Source organism: Porites lutea, chromosome 12 (assembly GCF_958299795.1).
Source record: "Porites lutea chromosome 12, jaPorLute2.1, whole genome shotgun sequence".
In the NCBI taxonomy this organism is placed as follows: Eukaryota; Metazoa; Cnidaria; class Anthozoa; order Scleractinia; family Poritidae; genus Porites; species Porites lutea.
Genome location: NC_133212.1, coordinates 7974660 through 7981549, shown reverse-complemented (window position 1 = coordinate 7981549; position 6890 = coordinate 7974660). Strand labels below are relative to the sequence as shown.

The following is a 6890-nucleotide window of genomic DNA, read 5'->3' as shown; positions in this document are numbered from 1 at the left end:
TCGTATAACTGTGTTTTGTTTTCATCCTGGCCCTGGTCCACCGGCCAGGCAGTTATGTAAGGTGGTTATGCCCGCCTTTGACTAACGACTCAGACAGGTGGTTTTCCCCGCCTGTTACTGGGGGTCATGGATTGGACGAAAACAAATAATTTTTGAGTAATTTTGTGATCGGATATCTGAATTGTATAGTGAAGCTTTTGTTTTGATACCAAGTTATAAAATCTTATAGTGTGTTTTGTTTTGATTATGGCCCTGGTCCTCCGGCCAGACAGTTATGTAAGGTGGTTATACCCGCCTTTGACTAATGACTCAGTCAGGTGGTTTTGCCCGCCTGTTACTGGGGGTCATGGATTGGAATAAAACATGTTTTTTGAGTAATTTTGTTATCGGATATCTGAATTGTATACCAGTGAAGCTTTCGTTTCGATACCAAGTTATAAAGTCTTATAGTGTCTTTTGTTTTCATCATGGCCCTGGTCCTCCGGCCAGGCAATTATGCAAGGTGGTAATTTTCATGCCCGCCTTTGACTAATGACTCAGTCAGGTGGTTTTGCCCGCCTGTTACTGGGGGTCATGGATTGGAATAAAACATGTTTTTTGAGTAATTTTGTGATCGGATGTCTGAATTGTATACCAATGAAGCTTTCGTTTCGATACCAAGTTATAAAGTCTAATTGTGTGTTTTGTCTTCATCATGGCTCTGGTCCACCGGCCAGGCAGTTATGCAAGGTGGTAATTTTCATGCCCGCCTTTGACTAATGACTCAGTCAGGTGGTTTGGCCCGCCTATAGTGTTACTGGGGGTCATGGATTGGAATAGCACATGTTTTGAGTTATTTTAATTTGTGATTTGATATCTGAATTGAATATCTGAAGCTGTGTTTTGTTTTGTAGAGGAGCAAAAATGTACTTGATTGTTAAGACTCTAGAGAAAAAACCTTTTTTATATCTTAAACCTAATATGTGATTATTTTGTAAATGAAATTTAATTTAAGTAGTTTACCTTAGCCATGTTGGTCAAGAGAGCATTATTGTGTTAGTTCAGTTAGAAGGAACTCTAAAACACTCGGTCCTATTTTCAACCCTCATGACCGATACGATAAATTAAGAACACTTAAATACCGACTAAAACAAGTCTTGTTTTTTTGTTTTTTTGTTTTTCAATTTCATTTGTCACGTAGGTTGCAGCCACAAGAGGACAATATCTAGAAGAAGCAAAAAAGATGCACCGCCATCCATTTTTACTGTGGGAAAGGCATCACACCATGACTGGAAAATACTAATAATTGGACAGGAAGACGTCCTGCTAACTATCTTTGCCGGGTACCACCTTGCAGCTCAAACCTTGAACCTCCTCCAGCTCTGACCTAAGCACTGATTTGTGATAGGACAGTACGCATCACTCCTAAGCAGTTAGACAGTACGCACCATGGCTTGCACACTTAACCTTTCATTTTTACTTATTGTTAGAAGTCTAGCTGCTTATTCAGTGATTAAAAATGTGATTTGCTATATTTTTCAAATGCGTAATTTTTTGCCTAACACTATAAATTGATGTAATATTACTTTTCTGTTAATGTTTTATTACCCCTATGGGAAGTGCAATTTTACACTTGACCAAGGTGTAAACCATTCACAGTTACACTGTTTGGTGTGTAAATGACCCTCTGGTTGCGTGTCAAATTACACTATTGGACAATGTGTAATAATACACACAAAAAAAGGCTGCCGGGGCTGGCAAAGCTACTACACTATCATTCGGTGTAATATTACTGTTCTATTAGTATTTTATTACACTTATAAGAACTACAATTTTACACTTGACCAAAGTGTAAACCACTCACATTACACTGATTGGTGTGTAAATATAACCTCTAGTTGTGTGTTAAATTACACTATTATAAGATGTGTAATAATACACAGAAAAAAAAGGCTGTCGAGGCTGGCAAAGATTTTACACTTTTTTTTGGAGTAATGTTACACTTTAATTTTAAGTGTGTGGGTATACGTTCATTAGCAAAGCAAATTTAAAGTTCTTTCAACAAAAGTTTACACGGTCACGAACTGCTCGTGCGGATGCAAATCCCTAGAGCACTTTGTTTAAGGCATGCCGTTGTCTTTCTTCTTTATATAATTTTCAAGTGTACGTTAGCGATATGGCTACGCCCTTTGACTGTAGAGATCTCTAATGAGCCGTGCACAAATGAAGTTGTGAGCTTATCGCCAAGAAAACTGGAAACCGCGATATGATTACGATATGGCTACGCTCTGTAACTGTACAGATCTCTGACGAGCCGTGCACCTTTTTTGGAATGCATTGTCGCGAAAAGCTTCGTTAATGTAAACTTTTCTGGAAAGAAATTTAAATTTGCAATTCTAACAAAGTTCTACCCATAAATCCATTAGGTCCCATCTTTCATGGTTTATACTTTTCAAGCGGCAACGTTTTTACAATCAGGTGTATATTACTGGCAACTGAACAAAGCCGCCAGAAGCGGTCCCTCCGGTGAATTAAGGAATGGGGCAATGCAAATTTGGAGGGGGGTGGTCTGTTTTAGTGGGGATTTTACCTTTCGCATTAATTTTTTTAAATTCAATATCTACTACCCATAAGCATTCATTTTTCATTATTACTAATGTATTATCTGTGTCGCGTGACTTGTCACACCCATTTTTGACTTTTTATTTTAATCCAAATTTACACCACTTTATAAATAACACTTGTAATTTAATTCACTTTTTATCAATGACTATTGACACAAGATTTATGGAATTAATCGGGGTTTTCTTAAATTATCTACGTTTTGTAAACTATAACGTTTCTTGTTAAGAGGGAGACTGGGACGAGAGAAAAATATCTAATAATTACGAAGGAATGGATCATTTCACAAATCCCCGATTAAATTAGCTTATTTGACTGTAAATGAAATATCATGGAAGGAAAAACGATTGTGGTCACATTCAGTAAACTGGTGTAATCTGCAAAGTCCAAATTTTGCATAATTATGGGCGTGGCTGGTCACGTGATCTTAAAAAAAGGAGTGTTTAAGGTCCAAAGTGGTTCTGGTCTTAACGCAGTGGTCTAAGATTAAAATAAACGAAGATACTGGAAAAAACAAGATCAAGTCATAAAACCCCGCATGTAATGAGGACCCATTCCTTAATTCACCCGAGCCGCATAACAAGCAGTTAGATTTACCTCTTAACCAACTGCAGTTGTGAACAATTAAATGACTGAAAAGATCACACAAATGAAAAAGATGAAATCATTGGGCAGTGGGGGACCACACAATTGCTTCTTTCTATAGTGGTACATGCAAAGTTCTAAAATTCTACCAGAATACACTTATATACCAAAACTTAAATTTTCAAACTGGAATTCTCCAAGTCTCGACAAAAACGCAACCTGTATCAGAAAAATTCATCACTTCAGCATATTATACACAGAGTTAGCTGAGCTCCACTTAGCCTCTTGAGAATACGGAACGGCAATTAACAACAATAGTAGTCTTTTAACACTCATTGTGAGACCCGCAGTGCTAATACTTTGTTTCCTTCATAAAAACACAGAAGTGTTGGGCTTGTAGCTAGCTAGAAGTTTTAATAGACGTATAACTAAAGAAAAGAATGGAACAATTTTCTTGTAGGCGGCAAGGGAAGTGTTACGAAATGATACTCAAGCTAGCCGGTAGCTCAAACGTACGTGAATACCTTCCGACAACGCGACGAAAAATATTCCTCGAGGTTTCTACGTCGGAAACGATATGGACCTGTGTCTCAAGTGCAACTATTACGTAAATCAATTTAAGGCTAGTTATCATCATCAAATCTCAGTTCTTCTATCGTAGTAGCAATGCTTGATCATATACTGATCACAAAGAAAGAAATGCACTGGGAAGGAGAGGGAAACGTTGCATTATAGAGCTAACCACTCCAAATCTTTCCCAGGGCTATGCACTGATTCGATATTGTTGCAACAGTTTTACAAACAAGCCATCCACACGACCTTCTAGTGCACACAAAATCTATTTTCTTTAGCTAGTATATTCCCTTAAACAAGAGTCCACAATCCAATAAGCGCCCTGCCCTGAATGAGGGGTCACCCTCGATCACACCAACTAAAACAGGCAACCCAACCCGAGTAAGCGTCCCCCCCATCCCCCTCACTTCCAAAAATAGTAAGGTTATCACTAAGAAAATGATGTTTTGTTCTCACTTTATAATTGTTTGTGACTACAATGGAATCAATGAAGGGAAACAGTTTAGCCTATTGCTGTCACTGTCCCTATGTTTTTGTGGAATACTAAAAGCTGTGCATTGTTCAGACGATAGACATAAACTTTTTATTCTTTGTTGGAAGCTACCTTGTAGCACCAACTCGATAAAGCACCCTCCTTTGAATGAGTGCCTGGTGTCTAGGCGTTTCTTGGAGGAAATGTAGCAATGGTAAATTTACATATATGATGTCGGTGATCAATATGTCAATACTGAGGCTTTTCTAATATACCTACAGCGTTTTTACCGATAAGCCACAATGCAGGGGCACCCATCGACAATTTTCGGAAAATGTCTGTTCGGAAGACGATTTGAGATCTAGAATTTTCGGAACATTTGTTGTAAAATTTCTTGCTTGCCTGCTTCTCCTAGGATTTTCGAGCATCTAAAAAATGGTATAATTGCCCATTTTTAACGGATTTTTACCCTTAAAAGTCACCTAGAATTTTCGGGAGCCTTCTTTCTGGCTGAAATTTTCGATAAGGTAAGTTTTGATCCCTATAATTTTCGGAGCACTAGACTTTCAGCTAGGAAATCCGAACAGATGAAAAATTCTTAGGGGATAAAAATATGCCTATATCTACCGTTTAAATACTAAAATACGTTTAACAATGCTATGTTTAAGTGGTTTTGAACTACATTCTCGTTGGGTGCCCCTGACAATGATATTCCACACGCATCATAAAACGGATTGACAACGTAACAGCTCAGGATTACGGCTCCATTCATTCAGTAAAACGCAATCCATACAATAGCATTATAAAAGCAAAATGAAGCAAGCCCTTCGACAAAATTAAAACACGGCCCTCTGAGATTGCGAAGTAATATTCCTAAAACCAAAAAATAGATTATGCGGCCCTTGTAACATAGAAAAGGGTAACACTGGTAAAAAGACTGGCGTTAGAAAGCTAGCTACTTTTTAAAAAGCGAAATTGAATAAAATTAGCTGATTATAGTATAAAGGAATCAGTTTGCATTCCTTCTTTGGTGTATTTTTTTAAAGCATCAGATCGAAATCTTCTGGAATTGAGAGAGAATCTGAAACCCGAAAAATGCGAAACAAATAATGGATAGTAATAAAACTAAGCGATAAATAAAGTAGCCACTGTTTAGCAAGTTAAGAATACGCGTTGATTTTTAAAAGTGTATTCCTCGCAGCTACCCATTCTTGACTTTATGACCTCACTGGCTAATGAGTAAAGTATGAAGAGAATTTATCGGTGTGTTTATGGTTTTACGTACAATATGTAGAAGTTCACAGTTGAAAAACGGTCTCATCCTCAGTTGGATATACAATATAAGGCCGAAAACTGAAGAAACTCACTCAGGGTGATGCTCTAATTTGGTCCTGTTCTAACAGGCCTATGACGTAATCAGGGGCACCCAACGAGAATATAGTTCAAAACCACTTAAACATAGCATTGTTGAACGTATTTTAGTATTTAAATGGTAGATATAGGCATATTTTTATTCCCTAAAAATTTTTCATCTGTTCGGATTTCCTAGCTGAAAGCCTAGTGATCCGAAAATTACAGCGATCAAAACTTACCTTTTCGAAAATCTCAGCCAGAAAAAAGGCTCCCGAAAATTCTAGGTGACCTTTTTAGGGTAAAAATCCGTTAAAAATGGGCAATTATACCATATTTTAGATGTTCGAAAATCCTAGGAGAGGCAGGCAAGTAACAAATTTTACAACAATTGTTCCGAAAATTCTAGATCTCAAATCGTCTTCCGAACAGATATTTTCCGAAAATTGACGTTGGGTGCCCCTGACGTAATCTGTTTAAATTTCATTTGCGCGTAAGAAATGGTTTGAAACTCAAATGGACAAACCAGAAGTTAACAGTTTTACCCCACCCCCTTAGATCTGAGAGTTTTCAAAAGCTTGAAGCTCAACCGGAAACGGTGAGCAAAGTTATTTAAACGACAATCTCTCCACTGAGTAAATATTCATAGTTGACGCCTTTAAATGTACTTTCATGGTAAATAAAACAGCTGATGTAGTGCGGTCATACTTGGCCCCTCACGTGCGACCAGTACCTAACTGACACTAACATTAGTGGTAAGAAGCGCTTTGAGAGGATTTAAATGAACGCTAGTATTGTTCGATGATTGCAAACAATGCTGAAATTTGTCCGAAATTGCAGACCTACATAACTACGTAACTGCGTAGGAAAAAATGCAACATACGGGTTCTCTCATGGACGAAACATTCCTATAGACCCCGGAAGTTTTTTAAAAAAACTGTTAATCTTTGCAGCGCTCGAAGCAAATCAAATAACTTTACCCTATAATTCAGCTGATAATTTTGTGACTGATTCATTTAAACTGGAAAAATATCGTTATCGTGAAAGAAGTCGCAAATTTAGAAACTGGCATGTACTTGATTTGACTCTCTCTGGTTGTCATCTCAAAACATACGACAAAGCACTTACAGAATGCAACTTACCCTGAGCCTTTATAAACAGTAAAACGGTCAGTAAAAGCAGCAAACGCTTAAAGACCATCTTTTCATGCTAAAGGATCAATTTCGTCTATCAATGAATGCTAACAGGTTTTTCAACAAACTATCATGATTGAACAACGGAAACAAAAAGTGTTTAATTTGAAACAGTG

The 6890-nt window shown here is 37.5% G+C and overlaps 1 long non-coding RNA gene across 1 annotated transcript in view; it reads left to right on the top strand.

The window, feature by feature from the left end:
• LOC140921192 (uncharacterized) overlaps window positions 1-1513 on the top strand; it is a 2809-nt gene extending 1296 nt beyond the window's left edge. Inside the window, exon 2 of the long non-coding RNA XR_012163998.1 lies at window positions 1181-1513. This is a non-coding gene — a long non-coding RNA (uncharacterized lncRNA). The remainder of the gene's footprint in view (window positions 1-1180) is intronic.
• The last annotated feature ends 5377 nt before the right edge of the window (window positions 1514-6890 follow it).